Source organism: Triticum dicoccoides, chromosome 2A (genome assembly GCF_002162155.2).
Source record: "Triticum dicoccoides isolate Atlit2015 ecotype Zavitan chromosome 2A, WEW_v2.0, whole genome shotgun sequence".
In the NCBI taxonomy this organism is placed as follows: Eukaryota; Viridiplantae; Streptophyta; class Magnoliopsida; order Poales; family Poaceae; genus Triticum; species Triticum dicoccoides.
Window position 1 is genome coordinate 5,896,345 of NC_041382.1, and position 15,086 is coordinate 5,911,430.

The 15,086-nt window shown below is 42.5% G+C and overlaps 1 long non-coding RNA gene across 1 annotated transcript; it reads right to left on the bottom strand.

The window, feature by feature from the left end:
* Nucleotides 1–14,261: 14,261 nt before the first annotated feature.
* On the bottom strand, nt 14,262–14,759 carry LOC119358573. Its single transcript, XR_005172256.1, has 2 exons — nt 14,648–14,759; nt 14,262–14,557 (listed from the first exon to the last, which is right to left on the bottom strand). It is a non-coding gene; the product is annotated as an uncharacterized LOC119358573 (long non-coding RNA).
* Nucleotides 14,760–15,086: the final 327 nt, after the last annotated feature.

Consider the following 15,086-nt stretch of genomic DNA (forward strand, 5'->3'; position numbering starts at 1 on the left):
CAGTTTCACCACGGGCCATTAATAGGCCAAGAGTTACATAGGGCCTCATATGGGCCGAAAGACGTCATGGGCCATACATGGGCCAGAAGTGAAAACGGGCTGGAATAATATTGGATGGCCCAGATGACGCTACTGGGCCTAATTCGGATAGGGGGTAATGGACCTTGGGTTAGTGGGCTGTAAATGAGCTATATGCGAACAAGCCGTTAACAGGCTTTCCATGGGCCGGTACGCCACCTTTGACCAAGTCAAACAGGCTGGCGTTTTCACAGGAATGGGCCCCTATTGGGCCATGCCACGTGTCAACGTATCATAGGCGCCTTCTGTCCAATGAGTGGATGACATCTGTCCCGATGATGAGCCGACACGTGTTTCCTCCAGCCAATGGTGATTTTACACGTGGAAAATCCTCATTGGTCGGGGCTGTTAACGGGTTATCGGATCCAAAACCCGACCCGGTAGCTTAACGGCGTTCTGTTACGGTGGATGCCACGTGTCGGTCACCCTTGACGAAAGCACTTCTGTGACGCGCGATTTATCGTCATGGAAGTGGGCACTTCCGTGATGATAATTTTGGTAATGTCATTGAACAGTTCTACGACAGCATAGGTATGACTATCTTGATTCTGTCATAAATTTGTCATGGATGTATATGCATGACAAAAAACGCGACCTACTGTGACAGACACGTATTATCACGGAAGTGTATTTTTTTGTAGTGACAACATTTGCACTGGGCCTTGGGTTAATAGGTTAGTCCCAAAAATAATATGAAAGTGTAAAAAAACAGATAATATAATAGCATGGAATAACAAATAATTATAGATACGTTGGAGACGTATCAACGGGCGAAGAGGAGGATGAGCCGGCAATGGTAACTGTCATTGGCATTGCCCCGGTGCTCGTGGCCACGCGGAAGGTCGTGGAAGAAGGCGCAATAGTCCATGGACCTGCCATGCGGCCCGAAGAAAACCTCGAATGGGGGTTAAAAAAATCCCGCCCAAAGGGGTTCCGAGTAGTGACGCGGTGGCTGCCCCTCCGGCGGTTCCACCGAACCCTGTACCCGAGGTCTGGATACGGCGGCAGAGCCAGAGCGGCCGACACCACATTGGCCGGACGAGCGGGCCAGGTGCAGATCGGCGACGGCGCGCGGAGGGCCGCCCTCAGGTCAACGCCAGCAATCCGCCATTCGTGGATGCGGTTGCTGCCGGTGTCGATGCGGGTCAAAGGATGGCGTGACGGCGGCCGAGCCATCGAAGGAGTGAAAAGCAAGGTGTGGCGAGGAGAGTGATGGAATGTGGTGTGAATGGAGGTGTGGGTGATGATACGAGAGACAGAGAGAGGCGAGTTATCGAGATGTCCCGTCCGTCTCCCCCGGTCCCCGAGGTGTGCAGCCAAGAGCCACTCGTGGCCGCAGCGAGACTGGCTGCCGAGAAACTGCCGATTCGGTTGTCGCTCGCGGGCCTAGCCCGGGACTGTATTAAGTTCCATGCGGCTCGAGATGTAGATGCATCCTAGGCATTGGTTGTTTGGCTCGCCCGAGGTGATTGGGCCTAATACATGCAACCAAACACGTCGTTCGTGTCGCAACATTGCTAGTTGATATAACAAATGGATTCTTTCACAAGAAATAGGATGGGAGCCATTCCAATGACGAAAAGAATTGGAGTAGGGTAATTTGATCGTTCCAAGAGAAATTCTAGTCGACCCTCTAAAAATTGAGTAAAATTTCAGTCCGAGAAGCTGTAGAAGCGGCTCTATGGAGGTGAAACAAACACACGCTAAGAATTCTCCTTGGGGGTTTACCTTTGCGTTGTTTTGTTTGAGCACCGGTATTCTCTAGTATGATGTGGAACTTCAGGCTGGCCATAGTGGTAGTATCTTAATTAATATCATGCATCTGGGAATAACAAACATGTTGATGTGGCAGGGAATTAAGAAAAGGAGAGGGGATTAGAGTAACACATGTAGATGTGGTTTGACTAGTGATGGCACGCATATCAAGGAGGTGCCCTCAAATTTGCCTGTCGGATTTGGACAGATCCTCCCAACGGTTAGTTTACTAGAGCACTCCTGCCACCACCGATTAGGTTAGTGGCAAACAACGACGATTAGCTGCTGATTCCAAGACTTTGCATGTGTTGCCTTAAAATCCAAGGCTTTGAAAACCATGAAAGGTGTCGCAGACCAGCCAACCAGCTTTTGTCGCATTAGTGCTACGTCGGCAAAAATACAAATGGAGAACACACTTTGAGCTGAAATCAAGGAAAGTCATTACCATGTGTCAAAAAGGAAAGAAATGTCACTCAGAAATTTTGAGCTGGTGCACAGGTGTACGTACCACTTTTTATGCTATCAAATGGTTATTCATATATATATAGGGCTTAATGCGTTTTTCAACATTGCTTTTGACTATTAATAAGATTAATATATGACTTGTATAAAGCTAAAATTATACCATTGGAAACTCATTTCACATATGAATTTGATGGTATGCTTGCATGTTAAATATGACTGCTCTAACATGTTGTCAAAGTTAGCCTTGAAAAAAAAGCATTAAGCCCGATATAGATGGATAGAGGGAGTATGACAATGACATGTGTGGAGGCAAATCATCCGGTCGTGTCCATTTCCCAGTCACATGTGCACCAGCAACTTTCAGGTTGACCAGAGCAGCTAGCAAGAGTACGTAGGACTACTAGTACATGGGAGATCACTATTATTGGATCCATAACTAAATAGGAGTATTTTCACATCGTATTAATTTGCTTGTATTTTCAGATATTGATATTTTCTTTCATACATTCGGTCAAGCTTAACAAAGTTCACTTAGCACAATACTAACACGCACTATGTTTTAACGTCGATGGAATGTCAACTAAATACAGGAGCACCACAACTTAATCCTATTAACCGACGACATTGTCAGATATGGGTCTCCATCCCATGAGGTAGAACCAAATCATGGCTTAATCATTGGAGATGAATTGCCATGTATCTTTCAAAATGAATGTGTTGATGGATACTAGTACTATTATACTTTGTTTTGCGATAAGGACAATTTATCTGTTGCTTTATTTGCACAATATGTGGTATTTAAGGGTGAAATACCTATAGGAGTACTTAGATAGGGATGGTGCCTCTACTTTGGCAATGATGTTCACAAATCGCACTTGGCCCTAGCTAGCTTCAAGGATTTCATTAGCGCAGTCTAGTGACAAAGCCTCTATATATCGACATGTCACTTATGTGAATAGTGGGGTGATCTTGTTATTTAGCTCATGTCATGTGGTCGTCAAACAGCTTGTGTTTTGAGTATTTTTTCTTCTTCTTGAAAGCTGTTGTTTTGCCAGTAGTACTATATGGTGAGTGGGATGTCCATTTCCATATCCTCGAGGATTAAGGATGAAATCACACATACGTTGGGAGAAAATGTATGTTTGCTTGTTGGGTGTCCTAATTGTTTCCAAGTCTTTTGAAATCTGGATTACTTATAAGTACTACTACATCAAATAGCATTATAGTGTACTTTATACTTCTAGTGTACATTCTTCAATCAAGAAGGAAGGTTTGTGGTATGCTTTGGCCTCACATGAGTGTGTTGCCTAGAAATTAAACCGCTCCTGCTCTCCAGCTAGCGGTGATAGGTTAGGACTTAATTGGGAGGTCGGTACCGAGATGACAGTCTCTCAAATCCTCGATGATGGATATACGACTGGCTCATTGCGCAAGCCAATTCAGTTGCAGACCGCACTATCATAAAACTAATTTTAAGACATGTTTGATGTACATGTAGCAATAACACGACAAGAAGCGACGACGACCACAATAGCGTGAGGTGTGACACTACGACTGACCGTGCAATCCTAGTGTTGGATATGCACTCTGTATCTACAAAACATAAGAAGACCAAGAGGACGACGACAACCCACATAGTGGCGCCGCGCACACACATGCAAGTGACAGGATTTCGGGCTTTTTAAGCTATCGAAAGCTTGGTGTAATAGCTACATTCGTGGAGGCGGATCAACAGTTCGTGTCCATTTTACAGTCACACGTGCATCGGCACCTCTCAGGTTGACCAGATTCAGCTCCACACAAAAGAGATCAGCCTCTCTCGAGCCCATCATTACATAATCATCATGGTTCGTCGTTGTACGAGTTACAATATGATGTGACACTGATTTGGATGTGCCTATGTGGGATAATTGCCTCCTCAACTTTTGCAGGTCCATTTCCGCCAGATGCTAAACGTCACTATGGTCTATGGTTCATTCATTCGGTGGTGCTGGTTCTGCTACTCATGTCTGGGCTAAATAAAGACACGGTACAAAACTTACATATTATCCACCAGAAAGATTACTAATATGATTAGTAATTGGCTAATGCCGGACTTAACAATAAGTTGTGAGAGTAATAGATATATCAAGACGTTGTTCGCACATGTGTGCATGCCGCTGCGCTTGTGTACCTTCACATTTTAACCAACATAGACACTAATTTCTTTTTAGGCCAAGACATATATTATACATGCCAATTAAGCGACGTCTCTATCACATATGCGTCTTTGTCACATGAGGAAGAACCCAATCATGACTTGATCATTTGGAAGCTGAATTGGCATGTAACTTTCAAAATAAATGGGTTGATGCATACTAGTAGTACTATACTTCGTTTGCGACAAGGGCAATTTATATGTTGCTTTATTTGCAGTCTATGTGGTATTTAAGGACGAAATACCTATAGGAGTACTTAGATAGGAACGCGCCTCTACCTTGACCATGATGTACATCCACCACCCATTTATTTTTTGAGGGAAACAGCAGTAACTCTGTTGCATACTTTTTATGGTTTTGTAAATTTATAAGCACAAACAAGATGGCTGATAGAGCCAACTCAGCAAAAAGTAAAAGAAAACTAGCTTCAATGATTTCATAAGAAATCTAATGACGAAGCATGTGTCGACACGTCACCGGTTGTGAACATGGAGGACCTCGTTTTTTTTCTCATGTCATCTGATCATCAAACAGCTTTGTGTTTTGGTTCTTTGTGAGCAGTCCTATTTGGTGAGTGGGATGTCCTTATCCATTTCCTATGTGTTGCCTATGTGCTTAACTTATTCTGGCGCCTGCGCTCACATATGTAGTACTATAAGCATGCATTTGTGCGTGATGTTCTTGATGCATGCATGGCGCCATAGCTGCGCGAGTGGATTTCTTATTTTTGTCAATTAGCCGGACCAACTTTTCCTCATTTCAAGAAAGTTCATTCCTTCCTTTTGACAATTGAAAAGTTGTTAGACAAAACCTCGAGCGACGCACACAGTACATTATCATATCTTTATAGCAAAAGGAAAAGTGCAATAATTTATATGAAAGCTAGATCATACACGTACGTTCCATTTGGAAGAAAATAAGCACTCACACATGGTGTGGAAAACAATTAAACTGCATTGGAGATCATGCTTTTTTTAGTGCTCCAAGAGATCAACTAAACTGTACCAGTGTACTAGCAAATCTGCACCGGAGACTGGAGTACATGGTATATATGCAGAAGAAATTGGAGCATGCATGACACGAGGGTTGAGCTGGCCTTATCCCGACAATGCATGTTATAGCCCGGTCTACAGGCAGCTCTTTATCTTTTTTTGGCCAGAAACTTGATTTTATACATCTCAAGAAATTGCGTAAACAAATGTACATATACATATAAATGTGTAGTATATGCGTATGAATCCCCAGCAATATATATTGTCATACGCGATGTACACAAGAAAAACAAATGCATGTATAAATATTGACCTTCCTTTTACTGTTTTATTAGGACCAGGATTTTGTCTATTTGCGTAGGCCACAAATCATGGTATTTTTAAGAAAAATTACGTGCATGTAAAAAACATAAATGTGAATCCATGCGAATTATTTTTAGAAAAAAACTTACATTTTTTTTATGTTTTGAAAACACGATGCTCGTTGAACCCAGTCTCTAAAACGCCGATAACGGCCTTATCCTATTTTCTTGGTTGGAGATGGGCCACATATGATTTGGACAGTGAAATCTACCACCGCAGGATCGGACCCTACTACCGGAGAATCCATTTGACCGCGTGATTGTTACTATTGTGGAACACACATGTGCACGTACGTGGATGGGCACTATCCAAGCACAGGAAAAGGATCCACCGGTGGGAGGGTGCGGGGTCTAGATTCTAGAAGAAGAGGACAAGCGAGTGGCGCTCGTGCAACCTGATTTGATTGATTGTTTAATTAGCCAGCCCCATGTAACCGTACCTTGCTGCATATGCACATCTCGTACCAATAACAAAGATCCAACAGGGGAACTGCACGCACGTACTGTGCAAAAAGTAACAGAAATGTGCAAAGTGACCCATGCAAGAATCTCTCTCTCTCTCTCTGAACGGGCCAATGATACGTACCACATGTACGAGCGTGCGTGTATGTGTTTGAGCGAGCGCAAGCGCGCGGATCAGGGAGGAAGGGAGGGCACATGTACGTGTGGTAGTACTCCCTCCGTTAAATTTTTTTTGTCTTTCTAATGGATGTATCTAACACTAACTTAGTACTAGATACATTCATTTGAGGGACACGTTTTTCAAACGGACTAAGTACGAGGCAGCCAGTAGAGTTCTTCGTTCCTCGACTCATTGGCGCCGCTCCGGCCGAGCGTGCACGGGCACGCGCTGCTGAGCGGGACAGCGCCCACTGGTGGCAGGTTGTGCTGAGCAACGAGTCAAACGCACATCAATATCACTGCCACGATTGCTTTCTTGCTTGCCTGCACACGCGCGCGCGAGCACATCGCTTCCTACAATCCAACAGTGCCTGCGGCTACGGCAGAGCCCGCACGCGTACGCGCACGCACGGGCGGCAGCAGGCACAGCAGCAGACCCAACAGTAGCCTGCAGGCCACATTAATTGCGTGGATCCCGCCAGCAGTGACCGCTCGCTTGTACTACTGCCAGTAAACGGAACAGCACTGTTTTAAACCCTGAGGTTATAAAGTGCGACACAAACGAATCCTCACGTTGAAATCCCTGAAGTCCATACTCACCGATCCCAGCCTATACCGACACAATACCCTTCTTCTTCAACAACCTTTCCCCTCCTCTGTTGTAGAAAACTAAAATCTTTCCTCCTCTCTGCCTCTCTCTCATGACAGTGTCGCTCGTCCCGGCCCATCGCCATTTTCCCGAAACCAGCTCCCCCTTCCGCGCGCGTCCATGTCCATTGTATTTGCCTGATATTTCAGGCATCGGCATTTGTTAAGTAAACCTATGCTTTGTCAGACCAAATTTGCTATTTTAAAATTATGGCTTGTTTTTTATATTTCAGATATTTTAAATTAATGAACAAAATCTATTCATTATTTTTAGATTATTTTAGATTTCAGATATTTCAGAGTAGTGGTTTTTAAAATATCAATATTTCAGATATTTTTTTCATTATTTATTGAATAATTTTTAAAAAAATATGAATCCAGATATTAATGAAATTATTCTATATTGAATATTTCCGATATTATTCAAATATTCATTAATTTTAACAAACTTAAAAAAATCATGGATTAAAAATGCTTACGAATATGAAAAAGTATTCACGAAATTGAAAATGTACACAAATTCGAAAACATGTTCATGAATTTAAAGTGTGTTCCCAAATTTCCAAAATTACTCATATAAAAATATTGAAGAATTAAAAATGTAAAAAGAAAAAATATAAATAGAAACAAGAAAAGAAAAATTTAAAGGCAAAAACGAAAGAAAACCAATTGAACCAAAAAGAAAAGAATTAAAATCAAGAAAAAAAGAAGCAACAACGGACCTTCAAATATCACCCATGAGGTGCTGCATTTGCTCGAACCTTGTCTTGGTCCAGGAAAATATCCTGTACTCCAAAGGATTGAGTGCTCCGGCTGCACCCTTCTCATCACAGCCGTTCGATACAGAACGTAGGCACAAGATGCAACCCGACAGCTCCACCCTTCGACATTTTCAAAAACCACCCCATGTAAGTACAGAATAAGTGTAACGTCCCAGTCACCTAACTCCAAGACGCGTTCCCCAATTTAGAACAGAAAAGAAACGCAAACAAACTGGGGCTTCGACGGCGGGGGACCTCGCCGTGTGCAGCGCTGCGACGTCGACCGACGAGATCGACACGGTGCAGACGTCGAGCGGCAAAGTCGCTCCATTTCTGCCTCGCCATCCACCTCGCCCTCCTCTCCCACTCCACCGGACCCCGACCCAACCCGGCGCCTAGCTCCGCCGATCCGCCGGTCCGCCGGCGCAAGGGATTGAGTGCTCTGATCTTCAGGTATGATGTTGGATGTCACACAATATGTGTACCTGCTACCTTATTGGGCTATAAATCATATCCGAGTTGCAACTCTAGTTATGCGCTTCATAGTAGATTTTATGTGTACTGTCATGAGTACTGCTGAGAAAGCATTCATGATATTTTGTATAGCAAGGTGTGTAAGAGCATAATATTGTTGTACTGTTAGCTTTTAAATGCCAAGATAGATTTGAAAGTGCTGGAATGCATTGCCAATGGATAGTGGTTTATGTGTTCCCTTCTGATTTGAGAAAGGTGTCTACTACACTTGACGTTGGCTTCACAATTTTAGTGCAAAATTCACCAGTTCAAATTATTGTTCATGAACTTGTTTATTTTTCATTTCTTTTAAATTAGCTTTACCTTGTTAAATCACGTTGCTGAATGTTCATGTTCTGGACCTCCTATGGAATATTATATCTTGGAAAATCCATGATACTACTACCTGTTGCATATACTAGCTCATATCGAATTTATACAATACGGATGAAGCTGAAAGCGTCAGCATGAAACAATCATGTATGGAGGTACAAGATGTGTGTGTGTGTGTGTGTTCTTTCTGTTCCAAATCTGGGCCAGCACAGTTTTTTGAAGCTAGATGATGACAACTTTACAGCAATACTATCATTACATGGGGTGTTCTTTGCAAAATTGGAAGGATGAGGCGTTCTACTTCCATCCTGTACCTACAAACTTTATCCAACGGATGTGCTCTGCAGGGTGTAGCCGGAGTACTCCATCCACTGGAGTACCTGATACGCTCTCGTCTTGGTCCTACATATGGAGATTACTACCTGACCGATGAGCTGGTGATCGAAAGCTTAATTACCACCTTTTGAAATCAATGTGTTGCTGGATACTCCTTGATAGGTTGCTTTATTTGCAATATATTTGGTATTTATGGATGAAATACCTTACTATTTCGATAGGAATGGTACCCCAACCTTGACGCCGATAAGAGTACGCTCCTTCGCATGTTGTGCATTATATACGATGGTTAGACGTGGCACAATAAGACCGCAACACATGTCACCCATACTTTCATCCACTTCACTGGTGAAGTCCTGTGACAAATTTGTGTCTATCAGCACATCACTTTTGTGAACACTGGAGGATCTGTTCCTTTTCCCCTGTCATTGGATCATTGAACAGCTTTTTGTTTTTTGGTCCTTTTTGCCGGCTCTATGTGGCGAGTGGGATATCCATTTTCATTTTCTCCGTGCTGCCTATGTTTTAATATTCTTCTACGTGCTATCAGCTCTACTAGTGCTCTAGGTACCTGACTCTCGCGCATGCATTTGTGTTCAAAGACCTAATGGTGCCATGGCATAAATTTGACAGTAAGGCCAACGTTTCCTCATTTCAAGAAAATTCACGGCTGCCTTTTCGACAATGGAAGCGTTCATAGACAAGATCTCTTACGACATGCACTAAATATTATCATCCTATCATCTGAAAAGGGAGCACTCTTTTGAAGCCAGATGACATATGCTCCATATCATTGTTGGAGATCATCTTTACATTAGGAGTGACTGTCCTATTGTTACCCACACTCGATCTCATCGTGAAACTAGCCACAACACGTACGCATGTGCACATCCATGGGTACACAGCAAAAGTAGAGGTGGGACCGTGGAGAGAGAGACACGACAAGAGGACAAGCGAGAGGCACTCGTGCAACTCTGATTTGATTGATTGGCCAGCCAACACGAATATGTAGTACCTTCATTCATGTTCTCCATCCAACACGAATATGAAAGGCAGCAGAAATGTGTACGTAGTAAGTACCTTCTTGTGCACCTCTATCATCAACAGAAGAATCACGTCCGAATGAATGGTACTAGAAGTTAGAAATACGTTATATATACATCCGTCTAAATGACAAGTATTGAGAAGACCGAGCGAGGCGAGACATTCTCCACTGCCTCCACATGTGACATAATTCTTTCTTTCCTGCTGCTTGATGGATGATATGGGCGCGCACGGCTGGATCGAATAGATATGGATATGGATATGGATATGCGCACGCACGCGCACGCAGGGGCGGCAGCAGGCACAACAGCAGACCCAACAGTAGCCTGCAGGCCACACAGTGACTGCTCGCTTGTACTACTGCCAGTAAACGGAACACCGCTGTTTTAAACTCTGAGGTTATAGAGTGCGACACAAACAAATCCTCACGTTGAAATCCCTGAAGTTCATACCTTCTACTCACCGATCCCAGCTTAAACCGACCCAATACCTGTTTGGCAAGACAATCCCGACCGAAAAACCTCGTTTCTCTCACTGAGCATAGGGGCCTACATGTCATACCCTTCTTCTTCAACAACCTTTCCCCTCCTCTGTTGTAGAAAACTAAAATCTTTCATCCTCTCCACCTCTCTCTCGTGATAGTGTTGCACGTCCTGGCCCATCGCCATTTTCCCGAAACCAGCTCCCCCGTCCGCGCACGTCCACCTCCATTGTACTTGTTTGATATTTGAGATATCGGCGTTTGTTAAGTAAACCTATGTTTTGTCGGACCAAATTTGTTATTTTAAAATTACAAATTTTTTTATATTCCAGATATTTTAAATTAATGAGGAAATTTTATTCATCATTTTCACATTATTTTAGATTTCAGATATTTCAGAGTAGTAATTTTTAAAATATCAATATTTTTCAGATATTTTTTCATTATTTATTGAGTACTGTTTTAAAAAATAATATGATTTCCAGATATTAATGAAACTATTCTGTATTGAATATTTCAGATATTATTCAAATATTCATTAATTTTAAGAAACTTAAAAATCGTGGATTAAAAATGCTTTTGAATATGAAAAAACATTCACGAAATTGAAAATGTACATAAATTCGAAAATAATGTTCATGAATTTAAAGTGTGTTCCCAAATTTAAAAAATACTCATATAAAATATTGACGAATTAAAAATGTAAAAAGAATACAAATATAAAATTAAACAAGAAAAGAAATTTTAAAGGCCAAAATGAAAGAAAACCAATCAAACCAAAAAGAAAAGAAAGTAAATAAAGAAAAAAAGCAAACAACAGAACCTTCAAATACCACCCATGAGGTGCTGTATTTGCTGGACTGCCCCTACGTATGCGAGAAAAATGAATTGTCATAACAACTTTTCAGAGAAAAATTGAATAAATTCCACAAATGAAAAACGGCGCCGTAAAACGCTTGTCCTTCTAGTACAAACTATTATGCCCTACATTTTACATGGGGGAATGTCAGTGAAATATAGGAGCACTACAACTTAATATGGACTGCCATTCGTACACCTTGCCTTGGTCCTACGCATGGAGATTACTACCAGACCGACGAGCTGGTGATTGAAAGCTTAATTGCCACCTTTTAAAATCAATGCGTCGATGGATACTCCTTAATGGGTTGCTTTATTCGCAATATATTTGGTATTTATGGATGAAATACCTGTACCATTTCGATAGGAATGGCGCCCCAACCTTGATGCCGATGGGAGTACGCTCCTTCACATGCATTTCTCATATAGAAAATGCATCTACTATCAGATGTAGTTACACCCATTTCTCATATACTATCATGTGGTAGTATATACTCTACCTTATTAATTTTATTATATTCACAAACTATATTTAAGATACTACAAAGTGAGTTATATGGAAAAATTGCAAGTGAGTCCATAGTTTATTGTATTTGTGAAATACGTACATATTTATACGCAAAATAAAGTATGCAAAAAATATGATACATACTACCAAAAAATTAGAGGATCTACACACATACGATGGTTAGATGTGGCACAATAAGATCGCGACATATGTCACCTGTGCTTTCATCCACTTCACGGGTAAGTCCAGTGACAAATTTGCGTCTATCAGCACGTTACTTTTGTGAACACTAGAGGATCTGTTCTTTTTCCCCTGTCATTGGATCTTTGAACAACTTTGTTTTTTGGTCCTTTTTGCTGGCACTATGTGGCGAGTGGGATATCCATTGTCATTTTTTCTGTTCTGCTTATGTTTTAATATTTTGCTACGTGCTATCAGATCTACTAGTGCTCTAGGCACCTGATCCTCGAGCATGCATTTGTGTTCACAGACCTAACGGTGCCATGGCTTAAATTTGACAACAAGGCCAACTTTTCCTCATTTCAAGAAAGTTCACAGCTGCCTTTTTGACAATGGAAGCGTTCTTAGACAGATCTCGAACGGCATGCACTATATATTATCATCCTATCATCACGAAAGGGGGCACTCTTGTGAAGCTAGATGACATATGATCCATAGCATTGTTGGAGATACATCTTTACATTAGAAGTGACTGGCCAATTGTTACCCACTCGATCTCATCGTGAAACTTGCCACAACACGTACGCATGTGCACATCGATGGGTACACAGCAAAAGTAGAGGTGGGACCGTGGAGAGAGCGCTTGTGCAACTCTGATTTGATTGATTGGCCGGCCAACTACATGTAGTACCTTCATTCGTGTTTGTTCTCGACCCAACACGAATATGAAAAGCAGCAGAAATGTGTACTGGTACCCCGCAAAAAAAATGTGTACTGGTAGTACCTTCTTGTGCACCTCTATCATCGACAGAAGAATCACCTCCGAACGAAATGCTAGAAGTTAGAAATACTTCCTAGATACATATGTTTGAACGGCAAGTAATTTCGATCTGAGAAGACTGAGTGAGGCGAGACATTCCCCGCTGCCTGTACATGCACATTATTCTTTCTTGCCTGCTGCTTGATTGATAATATGGGCGCGCACTTCTGGATCGGATAGATATGGATATGGATATGCACACGCACGCGCACGCGCACGAGCGATGCCGACGCCGACACGCTGCAGCTTGCTTGCCTGTGCGCAACAAATGCCCATACATCAATGTGCCGCACGCGCGCACGTCGCCGTCGACCTCCGTCCTCCTCGATGATCGTTGATCGGCAAGGAAGCAAGTTTCCTGCTTTGCGCCGATCAGTCCATCCCTCTGCAAGCAAGGAAGGGCCACACCATATACGTACAGAAATAAATGGATGAAGTAATGAGCGTTCATGCATGGACCATGCAAGAATGGCTCCATGCCCACCACCTACCTTACCTATAGCTTTAGGTCCATCCATCCATGCGCGCCTTTGGCCCCAGCACAGCACACCGAGCTAGTATAGCATAGACATAGCTACCTAGCCGGTGCAAATGTCAAACAGTACAACGCCACACACACTACGCATCTGCTACGTGGTTTGGAGTACGTACTATTGCTGCGTGCACCGAACCCAGCCGATCCATCCACCCATCTCCTGCTTGCCGGTTGCCGCCTTCATTGCTCCCAACACCTCCACCTCCGAGATATACAGTGTCAAGGGCATCTCCAATAGTGACCGGTAAATTTCCTCGCACATCCGTTTAGTCCGCGGACACAGATGTCAGAGGATACCATCCAGTCTTAGCCGCATATTTAGATACATTATAACTAAGCACCTTTTCTGCCCTCTCAAGGCTTCTGACCATTAGATCAACGAGTTTAAGAATTTTTGACTGTTGGATCGATTTGCAAAAGCTCGTAAGTAACCACAGATCGCTATACGGGATGGGTCGCTGCTCCTGTAACAAAATGGACGACCTGCCATTATTTGGGCCTGCTGGGCTTTAGATGTCCAAGACACCAACTAAAAAAATAGGGCAGTGTTTGCAGCCGCACGTCCCTCAATCTCGTGGAAAAAGGTTGTTCTCTACCGTCGATCTCGCGGCAGGCGAACCGATCTCGCAGCCGCACTTTTCAACCGATCTCGCGGGCGGTTGATATTGTTCGGTAATTTTCTAACGTTACTATGGAAAACTAATAGACGATGGCTGCAATGAGCAGTATTAATCATAATCAAGCAAAAGCGGGCAAAAAAGAGCAAGTGAACATTACACCATCAAGCACGAATCCTTTATTATTGCATGTATAGGGAGCCTCTTGATTTACTTATGTTGTAATGCATAGACTCATAGCAATAGCACCGACCGAGCGTCCACGAAATGATCATATGCCTAAATTGGTAGAGCAGTGCAGTTCTTGTAGCACCTGCATACAGTCACGTAGCAGCGGCCTCTGTCATAACCCTCTCTTTGGCAGACCACATTGCAGGTGCCGTGCTTTACACACATGTTGCCATCCCAGGTTTGGCTATCATGACCTTCACAGCCATCAGATCTCATCTCTTCTGCATCCATTAGCAAACAATAAGAGTCAAGTAATTAAGTTAACTCGGATTAGTATGAACTAGAGATGTGTAGGTTAATTGTGTTCCTACCAGATGAAAGGAGAAGCAGCATCACCAACCACAAGCATATCAACGCCTTGTTGGTTCCCACTAGTCCTTCGTCATGTGTCGATGATGTATTATCAGATATTCTTCCAAACTCGAACGGATGAAAGTATGAGTACATTCATGATTCATATATATAGTTAAAGTATGTGGATATTAACATGGTTATTTTTATGAGATATTAATTTTTGGCATCAACGCTTATCCAAATGGTTATGTTTATTGACGTCCTACTAGTATTGATGTTTAAATTTAGGCGTTGATAAATACTAGCTCGTTTATAATTATACATGCATTTTTAACCATTTTTATGTGAAGATTTGATTTAGGCATTTATTTCTCTCCATAATTGATATAGGAAAATTAAAATTGTCCTCCCAAATCTTTCAGGATAACTAAAGACTTAAATTGGTACCAATTAGCA